The sequence below is a fragment of the Atractosteus spatula genome, chromosome 11, assembly GCF_055471065.1.
Source record: "Atractosteus spatula isolate fAtrSpa1 chromosome 11, fAtrSpa1.hap1, whole genome shotgun sequence".
Lineage (NCBI taxonomy): Eukaryota > Metazoa > Chordata > Actinopteri > Semionotiformes > Lepisosteidae > Atractosteus > Atractosteus spatula.
In genome coordinates, this window is record NC_142716.1 from 1,936,704 (window position 1) to 1,949,419 (window position 12,716).

Sequence of the window (12,716 nt, forward strand, 5' to 3'; positions counted from 1 at the left end):
CCGAGGGAGCTCAGAGTCGTGGTTTCTGAAACCTGACCGGGCTCTTTCTCCCAGGTGCTTGGAGTATGTGTGACTTGTGATGTGAACACTGTACCTAAATCAAAGTAAATCACGTCCCCCTGAGACTGGCAAGTGACCAGGACCAAGAGACGACACGTCGCCACGTGAAAGAAAAAGCAAAAAAAAAAAATTAAATTAAAAATATTTTATTCATCCCCAGGGTGGCAATTTAGTGACAAGCAGTGTAACATGCAGCACATTCCACATGAAACAATAATACCAAGGAAAATACAAATATGAGTATATTTTGAAAGTAGCCATGTGCAATTTTAAGAAGGTTCATCTGTAGAACGGGCTCGGTTCAGTTGGGCTCACCAGTGATTTCTGAGCTGAGGGTTACAACGTTTTGAAAGTGATTTTTGACTAAGTGATGTGAAACAACAGACAAAAGAAAAAGTTAAAATATTTTTCACAGATGAGCTACAAAATGTTGATAGAATTTTTTTTTTTTGGGACTCCAAAGGAAGTCGGTCTTCTCACCCTTTCTAAGCACTGCGGGGATATATTCTCAATGACGTCTCTGTGAAGTTTATCGTCAAACACAGTGCCCAGATATTTGTAGCTGTGAACTACACAAACAGACTCGCCATAGATTGTTGTGGGAGCGATCCTGCTTTGTTCCTTTTAAATCAACAATCATTTCTGTGTTGACAAATTCATCCAGAATGGGTCCACTTGTTTGTCCAGGCTCTGAGAGAAGAGTGGCTGACACCCTGCCATGAGCAAACCTGATGATATCATGATTCCCACAGCTGCTCTGATAGTCATCAGCACACAGATGGAAAGGAGGGGAGAAGGAGAGCAGACGTGGGGTGAACCGGTAGAAGTGGAAATAGGGTCAGATGCCCATCCATTAATGAGAACACGTTTTGTGTTCTATTAGTCAGAAAGCTGATGGTCCACATGACAAATCGACAATCCCAATCTGACAAGTTTTTCAATGAAAATTTGAAGTGGCTTTGTATTAATGAAACATCTGATGAAACATCAGTGAAGAAACATCCAGCTGAAGAAAATGTCACATTGCAATGTTTTCTCTTTTACACGTTTTAACCCATCGTATTTAATCATATTTCCTTTAACCCTGGAGTAGGAGTTTTGCCTTTTTGTAGTAATTTAACTTTATGCCACTTGCGATGAAACCATTTAACTTGAACTTCTGCCAGGGGCTGTCTAAGCTTATCAGCAGATGTCTGTGCCCTTTACGATTTCTTCTCCCGGACTAATTTCTTTCTTTGGAATAAATAAGGCCTGTCAATTTCTCTTTTGACACTTGTAAAGCCTCCTTCCCAAGTCTCAGTTGAAGCAGGATTATATATTTTGTTTTTCAATTGTGAAAGCATATCAGTACGACAAACAAAGAAGTCCACAACAGCTGTGTTTTTATTGGTGCCTGCTGGTGTATTTAAATAATGAAAAAAGCTGAAGACCTAAAGACCTAAGATTCCATTGTGCGAGACAATGTTGAAGCTTTCCTTTACTGTTATACTATAGCATTTTAGGCTTAAAGCTACTGTCTCCAACATGGCATTCTGAAATTAATCCAGGTCTCAGTACGAACTGCCAAGTCATTTCAGTATGTATTATATTTTGCCATAATTGTAATGTAAAACTTTTTTATTTTAATGCATTTGTAAAATGGCCTCAGGTGTGAAGCTCGGGCTGTATTCCTGTTCTTACCCTCACAGACTCATAACAGACTGGGTTCGAGTCCCTGCTGCAGACACTCTCTCTACCCCAGTGGCTCCAGCCCCCCCAGCTGTATGAAGGGGGACCAGCAGGGCTGGGGGGTGACCCCCGTGATGGACTGGCGTCCCATCCAGCATCCGGGGTGTGTGGTGTGAGTTTAAGTAACTTTTTTTTAAGCTAAAAATAACACATCGACATTTCCAAATAGGTGTAACTCTTCCTTCCAGTTGGTGGGTGCATTTTAACAATGTTTGTGGAAGGGATAAAGAATCACACCTATTATTCAATTATTACGTTGTACTTGTAGAAAAGACAAAATCTTTTTTTTCTGCTTGTGTGTCATTTAGGATTAACAGTACTTAACCGTGGGTCTGTGTTTTGCATCTCAACCGCTACAGCCAACAAAGCACCACCGTGTTCAACCACAAAGTTAATTCTTTGTTTTTAAAGGCCACCATACACAGGCAAGTTCATAGAATCGAATAGCTTCAGCCTTGAGCAAAAGAGACTAAGAGGGGACTTCAACATTCTCAAAGGTCGGTCCTATGCACTATTAGTGCTTTTAAGAAAGAATTCCTTTTTTTAATTTTAATTGTTAGGAATTTAAAGAATCAAAAGGCAAGACTAATGGAAATAGCTTAATTTTCAGCTTTTATCATCGTGAATTCCCCTGGCTGTGAAGTGTGTCTATTTCTGTATCCGTTTTGATATTTTCTCTCTTTTTTTTTTGTATTTCTGATGTTTAAAACAAAAACATAAACAAATGCTGCATACACCCCGTCTGGCTTTCCTCTCCTATAAACGTCCCTTTCCCATCCGGTACCACCCAGCTGATACGGGACGCACCCGTCCCAGCTGAACGACCTCGGGGTATTCTTGAGGATAAATACTGTGGAGGCGTTGAAAGACGTCATCACTGTGCGAGCATGTACGTACAGTACTTGTAAGCGACCAGCACGCCGGCTGACCTGCAGACCCGCCCAGTCCAGCAGGCCCTGGCGTACACGCTGCCGCCGCCAGGGGGCGCCCGGAGACGCGGGGGGGGGGGGGAGTCCTCCGCGGCAGTCCTCCATCCTTCCCACCATTCCGCTTTCCCCACTTAGGCGGAGCGGAGTGAAAGGTCGTCTCTCTTGGTCACCGACAGACTCGGCGGGCGGGGAGCTGCGAGCAGAGACGGCGGGGGCCGAGGGAGATTATGTGAAGGAGACGCCGGGAGAAGGAGAAGAAGAGGACGAAGAAGAGGAAGAAGAGGAAAAGGGAGTGAGTGAGTGAGTGAGCTCGGGGTTATTTCGCCGGGTGAACGCAGGCGGCTGGGAGCGAGGCAGCCCGGGGGAAAGCGGCTCCGGCGGGCCGGGTGGGTGTGAGCCGGGGCTGGAGACAAACCGGGGCTCCGTCCTCCCCCGGGGTCGGGACCGCCCGGTGTGCGTGTCGCGGCTGTTCTCCGGCACGGCGAGGGGCTCGGTGCTCGGTGCTCTGCTCACGCCTCCTCGCCGGAGACCAGCTCCTCTCCCAGTGTCCCCCGTGTCCCCCGGGTGTGTGCGCTGAGGCACAGGCTGGTTGTGTGTTGGTGTCCAGGTGGTGGGTGGGGGCTGTTGTGGTGGTTACACACAGCTGGACGACCCTGCGGGGCTGTTGGTGGCAGCTGTTTTTTTTTTTGTGTGTGTGTGGGGGGGGAAACGCTGCGCCCAGTTTTCGTGATGCGGACGACACGCCGACGGGTTTTGTAGTCGTGTTGTCGTAGGAGAAACGAACTGTAGGTCGGGGACCCCGACACGGCGGTATCGGGGTGCATACAGGACGGAACCAGCGCTCAGAGCCGGGACTTTCCTGCCACAGCCCTGTTTACTTGTCATCTTGTAGCCTTACAACGTGACGATTGCTTGGCGTCGCCTTTCTTCTTACACCGTCGGTGTGCAGGCTGTAGGTGTGTTCTTCTAACCTGACAGTGACACCGCCACGGTAGGTGTGCTTGTGCGCGAATTGCTCTGCAAAAAAATATTTTTGTGAAATCCCGTCTTGAAACGCTTTCCGGCGCATGGGTAACAGGATTCCGTTTCTGAGCCGTGATTCAACTCCTCCCTGGTTTTGGAGGAGTTGAGTCCTGTAGGCTTCACTTTGGTAAATGTACATTTCACAGTTGTTCGCCTTTCACGAGTTGGCGTTAGTTTTCAGCGCTTTCTGTATGCTGTGGTACCGCCTCACAAGAAAAGGGCGTCAAAATGTTCGACGGCGAATATTTCTAGATTTTAATGCTCTTCAGCGTTAGCTGAGCCTGATAGGTGATCTTCAGCCCTAGGGTGTGTCTCATGAGCAAGATGAAGGCGGTAATTTGAAACTGTGGACCGTGACACACTCTGACACTACGCAGTTTTAAGTATTTTTTTGTTTAAATGACGAATTTCCGCGACTGAGGAGGGATTCACCTGTTGATATCTGACAGGACCCGTCGGAGACTCCTCTTAACGAGGGCTGGTTTCTCCCCAGTGCAAATGAACGTTTAGTGACTGAAACTGTGAGCTTGACTCGGGTCCTGGAGGCTGCGGGGTGGTCGTGCTCTTTCTTGATCATAAGTTAATTGATTTTGTCTCTTTGAGACTTTTTTTTTTCCACCTCCTAAAAATTTGATTGGGGTTTGTAATTGGGATCAGCCCTGCATCGATTTCAGGCGCTCTGGAGTCTCCTCACTCAGGCGTGTAGTTGTAACCTATTGGTGCTCTACACAAGGGAAAAAAAAAACACTTTGCTGGCGTCTGATAAAGTGTGATCTGCACTTGTCTGTTCGTCGTAAATTGATTTCATATTCAGAGCCAGTTAGACAAAGATAAGGCAGCAACCTCTTCAAGCCAAATTCAGAAACCCCTGCTTGAAGTTGTGTGTGCTGGACGTGTTTGAAGTCGAGTATCTAGCAACCCAGAGCAGAAATGGATAAAGAGACAATAAGATTAATTAAGATTGTAGTTGGCATCGTTGATTAGAGAGCTCACCTGGACTGAAACCTGTCGAAACGGCGAATCCGCAGGTGCGGGAATGTCTGCTTTGGTTCTGGGGTTCCCAGTCCCGGTCCTGGGTACCCCTTTAGCATTCATTGCCGTTGCAGCTGAGCTCTTCCCTGAACCCCCATCAGGGCACGGACACGCTCCATTGTTGGAGCATTCGCAATTGATTTTTCCACTCAAGGGTGGGAGATTTTAACTTGAGAAATACGGTAGGTAGTTACAAGGCGACCTCCTGCGTGTTTAGGAACTGAAAGCCATTAGAGTTCGACTGAACCTCTCCGGCCTATTAAAGGGGTTCAGTTATTCAATCGGGTGCTCAGGTGGAACAAAAAGCAGCAGTTGTGTGAGACCCCAGGGAAACGAGACTGGGATTCGCTTCATGGTGGGCTGGCAGAGGGTGTGTGGTAATCAACAAGCTAACTGAGCTTTCAGTCCTTGAACGCATTCCTAACAGGCTCAAGTTTGCATAAGCTGTGTGATTTGCATGGGTGTATTTTTAGATGAAGACTGACATTTTGTTTGCAGGCATTTCACTGAAGGGGGTTTTCAGTGGCTTGTGTTGCGGACCAGCTCTTCCTCGGCATCAGTAGAGTTAAGCCAGCACAGCCTGGGCCCTCTGCTGTGGAGGTCGCACCTGCCCTTTGAATTCATTCTTTTAGCAGGGGAGTAGGAGCAAATCCTCACTTTTCTTCTTGTACATTTTCCCCACCTTTGATACTCGAAATGGAAACGATAGTGAAGCGTTGCTCTGTGCTGGTCTCCTAGACCTACCTATATCAGGAATAGCATTCCTGTTGGGAGAAGGTGACTTCGATGGGGGTTGCGTCTGTTTAGGCATGTTCCTTGTTTCCCCCCCCCAAATATCCAGTTCTGGGCGTTCCGTTCCTGGCAGCGCGTTGCTGTGATGTGGAGCAGGAAGGCCGTTTTAAATGTCTTCATGCACTGCCTGTCTGCAGCGTGCGAAACCCGGCTCCAGGGGCAGGCCGGGGCTTTCCGCATTGTGAAAGAGGCGGCACCGCTTACGTAATGATTGTCTCCCGAGTCACCGGCAGGGAAGGGCAGTCTTGGTCCTGGGGGGGGGGGGCAGCCGGTGTGTCTGCAGGTTTTCTAGGTCTCTTTAAACCACTGCGGTTGTTAGATTGGTCCTGTTGGGCCAGTTATGAGCTCACCGAGGTCCTTGAGTCCAGCGTTGGAATGGAAATCTGTAGCTCGGCGCTCCGGGGCGAAGGATTGCCCAGCCTTACTGAGTGCACTTTAAATGTCATGAAGTGAGTGAGCAGTTCTGCAGTGAGAGAGAGCATTAAGCAGTAGGAGGGGTCTTAATTGGCTTAAGCTTAATGGTTGGTTTTGATGTTGCAAATGTCAGTGTTTTTGCAATTTGTCTTTAATTGACTCAATAAAAGATGAAAAAAAATCTTTAAATAACTGCTTTTAAGGACTTTATGGCTTTTATCAATCAAGAGTAATTAAGCAGGCACCATCCGTGTAGCAGTGTGAAAAACATCTTAAAAACACTTCTCAGTACTTTTTTTTTTTAACGTCGGGACTAATTTTTAGTTTGGGCTAGAACAGATTTTACCAAAGAAAAATCTGATTTGAAACATTTGTCTCCTTCAAACACAAAGACATGAACTGAAATTTGTCGTTCTGATAAACAGTAATGACCAAGAATCAGTGCCTTCCATGTGATTGTGTAACTTTTGCTTGCTTACAGACTACCACAGTATCCATCGGGTAGCAGCAGAAACATTTCACCCAAGTCTCTTATAAAAAATCAAATAAAATCTTTTAAATCAGGGTGAAAATCTAAAAGGCATTATTACAATAATTACAAAAAGACCATACTTTTCATCTTGTTCAAATATTACAATGGTTACCAGGAAGTTATCTGCATAACAAACTGTAGAAAAACTTGAGTGTTGCAAAACTGTAATGGGGAAATTGCAGCAAAGCTATTGCAGTTGAATTCCAGTTGTCGATGACTATGCTGCGTTTTGTAAGAGCATCTAAATGCCAGATTTTGTTTTATTAATTGACAAGTTGTGGTGTGTACTTAAGTTGCCTGGCTCTGTTAAACTATCATTTTAGAACCACCAATTGGGGAAAAAAAAAGTTAGATAACTAAATGTAAGATTTCACATTAAGCACAAAATCGTGAACTTTGTGAAAGTGCTGTAAGTCGCCATGTTGTTGCAAACTCGCATTCGAGTTCCCACGAATTGTGACGTGAAGCAGCCCCTCCTGCTCACTAGTCACTGTGATGACTAATGTGCTGTTCGAGCAAATAAACACAGGTTGTGCAGCAGACATCTCACCGCAGCAGTGTTCCAACATGATCTGCCTGTAGAGTTAACAAGCAGAATTTGTCGGCAAAACAGTCTTGAAATTGAAAGTAATATTTGGATTGGATTAAAAGAGACGTTTTCACAGGCCGGCTTCTTTACAAAGTCATAAGGCCACAACACGTCACCCGAAGTCTTGTTTCCTCTTCCTGAATCGCCCAAGACGGTGCTGGGCATACCTGGAAATTTGACCTATTTTGTGATGTAAATGGGTGGTTTTACGCATGACTGTGTACCTTTTACTTTTCTTACGGCTTGAAACGCACTGATTCTTTCTAACCCTGGAATATAAAAAAAATAACGTTTCAGTTCCTTCAAAGAAGAAGGAGCTGGTGGAAAGCATGTTTCTGGCGCCCAGTTCCCCCCACCCCCAAAATTTGCTCACAATGTCCCGAAGTCTGAATCGTCCAGCTTTCCTCAAGCTGGCCAAGGCAATGTGTAGTTCCCGCTGAAGAGGCAGAGACCTGTCGATCCCGCCCCCAGCCACAGTCCTCTCCGCAGCACAGAGCGAACAGAAATAACCGGAAAACTGCTCCCAGCTGGATGACCGGCTCACTCTCCCTGCATCTGGGACACGTTGTGGCTTCCAAGTAAGAGTAGTTGTGTGTTACGGTTTTAAAATGCTTTGGTGGACTGTGTAAAAGGTTTTGGTGTGTAAAACTGTTACTTGATTGAATTTCTTTTTTGGCTACTGTCTGAGGCATTCAGGTTGGTCTGCCCAGTGACGACGCAGCAGTGGTTAACTGTGGAGGGAGTGTGTAATTATCAAGGGCCCCTTGTCCGTATGTAAGAATCAGTTACGAAGACGTGCTAACTGGAAAAAAAACATACTTGCATTTAATGTTTTAATTAGGCCTTGGAACTAAACCTTCAGCATGCGTGTTGACTTCTGCTCTGTTTTAACTTCAAAGTATGCCTTGAATACTGCATTAGTATTTGTAGTATTGGTGCATTGTCGTGTTAAGATGCTGTACTTTTGTGCTTATTAACACTGCACTATGGGTTTGTGCTGCTAAATGTTTTGGAAAAACGCAGCTCACTTAGTGTATTAGACATTCCAAACCTGCGTTTGAATGCATAAGGAAGGTTCTGAGCGAGAGGAGACCAACTGGCCTGTCTGGCTTGTTTGGTTTGCAGTAGCTGACGTGAGGATTTCCTCCAACCTTTTCTTGTAAGAATCCAGGGTATCGGTTTCAATATGGCTGGGTACTTTGTTCCAGACTCTCACAACCCTTTGTGTAAGAGCGTCCTATTATATCCTCATTTGCCTGCTGATTTGTGTTTCACTGTTTATTTTGAAGCGCAATCAGTTTGGTTCTCTTACTCTGTGTCAGTCATTCCTTTAACATGCGGGAATTTCTGATTTTATCTTCCCCGGGCTGATCTCGGATACAATTTTTTCGTAATGTGTTGACCACAATGTATGCGCACTCTTCCAAATGAGGTCCTACTGGCGCTTTATGGTTTTTTACCTGACTTTGTTTGCTTTTTTCCAGGACTTTTTTTTTTCAAGTGGCTCTTTCTTTTCTTAGTTTGTTTAGTTCTACCTGTATGTGAATGCAGTACTACAAACTGGACGACTTCAAAAGACACCTCCCGGGTGTTTGCCCAGTCTTTTGCAATCTTTTGTTGATGGTCCAAATCACTGGGGAACCGGACCGCCGGCAGCTAAAACTCCTTCACCCTCTTCCCCTCCAGCAACAACCCCCCCTTGTAACTGAAACCAAGACACCTGCATGAGTGAGTGCTCTCTCCTTCTGGAGTCGCAGTGTCCGCTCAGACACCTGTCACTTTGCCCACTTGGTGCGTTTGTGGAGCGTGGTTGTTACTTCTAATTAAAAAAAATATATAGAGAGAAAAACAATGACGTTTTTACGTTTTGGGCCTTCAATGGGTTATCATCCATCAGTGATTAAAATGATTCACCATTGTGAAAGTGATCTGACTCGGGTCAAAAACGGATCTTCCATGTGCGAGGTGAACCCTGGCAGCAGCACTTTCTGTCCTGATAATGAGGGGAGCCGTTCGGTTCGGTATTGCAGCAGAGCTGTGTTCACGAGCTGTTTGCTGAGCCTCCTGTGAAAGGGCACTGCCGATCTGCTGTGCTGCCTGTGAGCTCACGGGGATGGATGCCTGGTTATTACTGGTTATTTACAGAGACTGGTATTAGTTGGCTTTGCTTCATACTGGCGGCCTGCATCTTGCATTAGGTGTTTTAACTTCCTTCTAGGCGTGTTTCGTGATTTAGGAAATCTCTAGCTACCGGTATGTTTACTGGTAGATGGAAGTGTTGTGTAGTGCCATCAAAGCTCATTTGGGTGGTTCTCTGCCCTTGCAGCTTTCAGCCTCTGTGTTCACTGACCTGCTGCAGCTGATTTCTCAGTACGGCACACAGTTCCTGTAATTTAAAAAAAAAAAACATTTGAATGTTCAGTATAGTTCTGGGAAATTGAGTCTGATGACCATTTTATCAGTCTTAAATCTTTCCTGGAAATGTTTTCTTTGTGAGGGGAAGCCAGATTCCATGGCTTTAAATTTATGAAGTGATGAGTAAATTATAATGCAGAATTAGAGAGAACGCAACTAATTGTTGCCTGTCCTTGAAACAGGTGAAGAGTCTTTTGTTGGTGGTGGTGGTGGGGGCTATTGTGACTTGAACGTAGAACCTGGAAACAGTTTGAAGGAGGAAACAATTGAGCCAGGTTTTGCTCTAAATAACTATTGCTGCTGGTAAGAAGTTAAGGAAAGGAAAACTGTCCAATTACCCGAGGTCCTTATAGTCCTTAAGCCCTACCACTGGGAGCCATTGCTCAGCCGCCTGAGGCAGAGGTCCCCCTCTTCCTGCAGTCAGAGTGGCATGATGTGGCACCTGCGGTGGCTTGTTTGCGATAAGCGTGTGAGAAACACATGGGCTGCGGCTCTGTGTGTAAACAGTGTGTGGGTGATGGGGGAGGGGTGGGGTGGCTCGACTGTGGGGAAAAATAAGATTTTACAGCAGGTAACGGATTCATTGTTTATTGCAACTTATTAAATTGAAAAAAAATAGGTAAAAATGTATGGCTTTTTAAATTTGATTTTATGATTTCTTCTTTTGCTTTCTGAGCTGTGTGACTGAGTTTTTGTGCAAAATCATACCTGCACTGCTAGTGGCCAAATGTGACTCAAGCAACAGCAGTAACCAGCTATAGCGTTCACAGTGAAGAGTAAATTAACTGTTAAAAGTCCCAATTCATCATACTAAACTTAAGTTTTAGGCTTTCTTGTCTTTATTTCATCTTTGATGTGTAGCCAGAAAAATTATATCAGGGTAGTTACAGTCCATGAGCTGTGAGCTCTCCTTTAGGCTGAGAGTTTTGCCTTTTTGCACACTTGCACAAGGAGAAGACTCGAATGTCTTAATACATAATTGATACATAATTGATTAATCAGCGTGTGAAAGAGGAGTACAGTGTTTTGCACGGGGCACCAGTCTTATAAGTCAATCTTTTAAGTGTCTTAATTTGATACACTTCTTGGCCTGGGGAAGTGCTGATTATTTAAGGAGTGAAGATCCCATTTTGAACCTGGTTGGTGATTTCCTGCCCGGGTGCTGGGTGGAATGCTGGCCGGGTTGTGCGTTTCAGGTTCCTGTCGGGTGGAGTGGTGCTCACATGTTCTCTCACGCTTTCCTCCCTGCTCCTGGGAACAAGCTGGTTGTTCTTCTTGGGTTGTTCATACAGTATGGCTGCTCTCTCCATGGCCCTGCGGTGGACTGGCTGTCCGGGGGGAGGGGGTGACACAAGCCCTGTGCCCCCAGGTTGGTCTCTGGCTTGCTGACCTGTCAGCTTTGTGCTCTGCTGCGTAGTTTTCGCTACAGGCAGCTCTCATGCCATTATTTTTGGAAGAAGTTTTGAATGCATTTTTTTTGTCATTTTTAATTAAGTTTGTTTGCAGCTTTTTTTGCATTATTTTGATCTTGGCAGAAATATTCAGGATTTCATATAACATAACATATAATTATGGAATCAAGTTGATTCCCCCCCCCCCCCCCCCAATACACTGTTCTGAGAGGGGTGAGTTGTTTGAATGATGTTGTGATATTCTTTGCTACACTGTTACTTTTATGCACATCTGTAGATATTTTTACCTTTTTTGCTCTCCCTAAATCTCCCGTAAAATATTTTTTTGGCTACAGGTAGGTTATGTGGGTAATATACTTTTTATTTTCCAAGTTTGTTAGCAGATGAGGCTGGTCATCCTTCATGTGTGAGGTTTTTAAACCTGTAGCACTCTTCTTTGATCTGTTCTGTAGACGGTAATCGTCAGGAAAGGCAGTCTTTCCTTTCAAATAGAATGAATACATGTATCAAAACCATCATCCCTGGATGAACTGTTTAGAATCTGATGCGCTGGATCTCTATAGTAACCTGTATGCTGTTAAAAATAGAGCAGCCTGTCCTCGGTTGATACTGCCGAGGTCGGCCTGCTCCATTCTGAGCATCTTTGCATATTTACAGTGCCCTCCCTGTGGGCACATGTAGGGTCAGACCCAGTTTGATTATAGCGAGGCTTTTGCAGATGGTATGCCCACGGGTCGTGTAAACTTTTTCCAGCTCGCCATGCAGTCGTGGCTACAACACAGTGGTGTACTACTGTGTAGCAGCAGTACTGCTTAGTTCTGAAAACCGTCTTATAATTGCATTCCTATAAGCTTCCCAGAGCTGACGGTGATTGTGAAGAGTGCTTGGCATTAAAACCGTCCTTATCCCATAGTCAGGGTGCCAAGCGGGGTGGTGGTGGTGGTGGTGATGATCAGCACTGTTGGCTCTCACTTCCAGGATCCTGGGTTTGATTCCATATTTGTAAATACAGCCTGAGCTGTGTTTTATTCAACTGTGGATGCGTGAGGCTAGGCAGGCACGTGTACCAGCACAGGCACGTGCAACTACTTTTATCAGCAAGTTGAAGGCTGTTTTTCTGGCAGTTTAAAATGAAAGTAGGATTTCGAGCTACCTGTGGCGTAATCTGTGCAAATTTATGCCCGTAACCTCAGCAGATTGATCTTCCGCGCTTAAAAAAAATAGAAACATGCTTTTGATTCATAGCAACAAGTGCATTTTCCTCAGAATTAATTTCCTTTGCTTCAGAGTGGCAAAGGAGTGTGACCTGTGTACACTTTACGCTTTCCGTTGGAGGTGTACAGGGTAACACTTTCTTCCCAAGAATATTACTCATGCAACACCCTAGACCCACAGAGGGAGATGCTCAAGTCAGCATTGAGTGTTTGCGCCAGTGGTCCTGGCATGCATTCATGCAAAAGGTTTTCAGGTTTGTCCAAGCATCCACTGCAGGTCACTGTTCTTGTGCAAACTGACACCCATAGGGTTTTCACTGCATTTAAGTGAGAAAGCCTTTTGCTACCTGAGCTATAGAGCCACATGTGATATTCAATGTGCTGCTACAAGTGTTTCAGGTTTATAGTTGGAGCTGATTAAATTTACCTTTGGCCAATAATACCCAAGTTCCAAGAATGCATTTCTATTTGCTATGGTCAGTGTTGCGCATAAGAGAAAATAAGCCAACTCAAGAACTGGGTCCACCAGTTTCGAAACTGCTGAGCACACTGGGGCTGAATCGGAAAGGAGGACGT

General features: G+C 45.2%; 1 protein-coding gene across 10 annotated transcripts in view; it reads left to right on the forward strand.

Moving 5' to 3' along the window:
- The first annotated feature begins 2,829 nt into the window (after positions 1–2,829).
- Positions 2,830–12,716, forward strand: part of LOC148823295 (guanine nucleotide-binding protein G(I)/G(S)/G(O) subunit gamma-12-like) — a 62,019-nt gene continuing 52,132 nt past the window's right edge. For 2 of the 10 annotated variants that reach the window (XM_088926709.1, XM_088926713.1), the window contains exon 1: positions 2,830–3,017. The gene's annotated coding sequence lies outside the window, so the exon portion shown is untranslated. Of the gene's footprint in view, positions 3,022–7,614; positions 7,678–12,716 lie in introns of those variants that run through there. The other 8 variants (XM_088926723.1, XM_088926712.1, XM_088926710.1 and 5 more) reach the window with 7 other exon arrangements.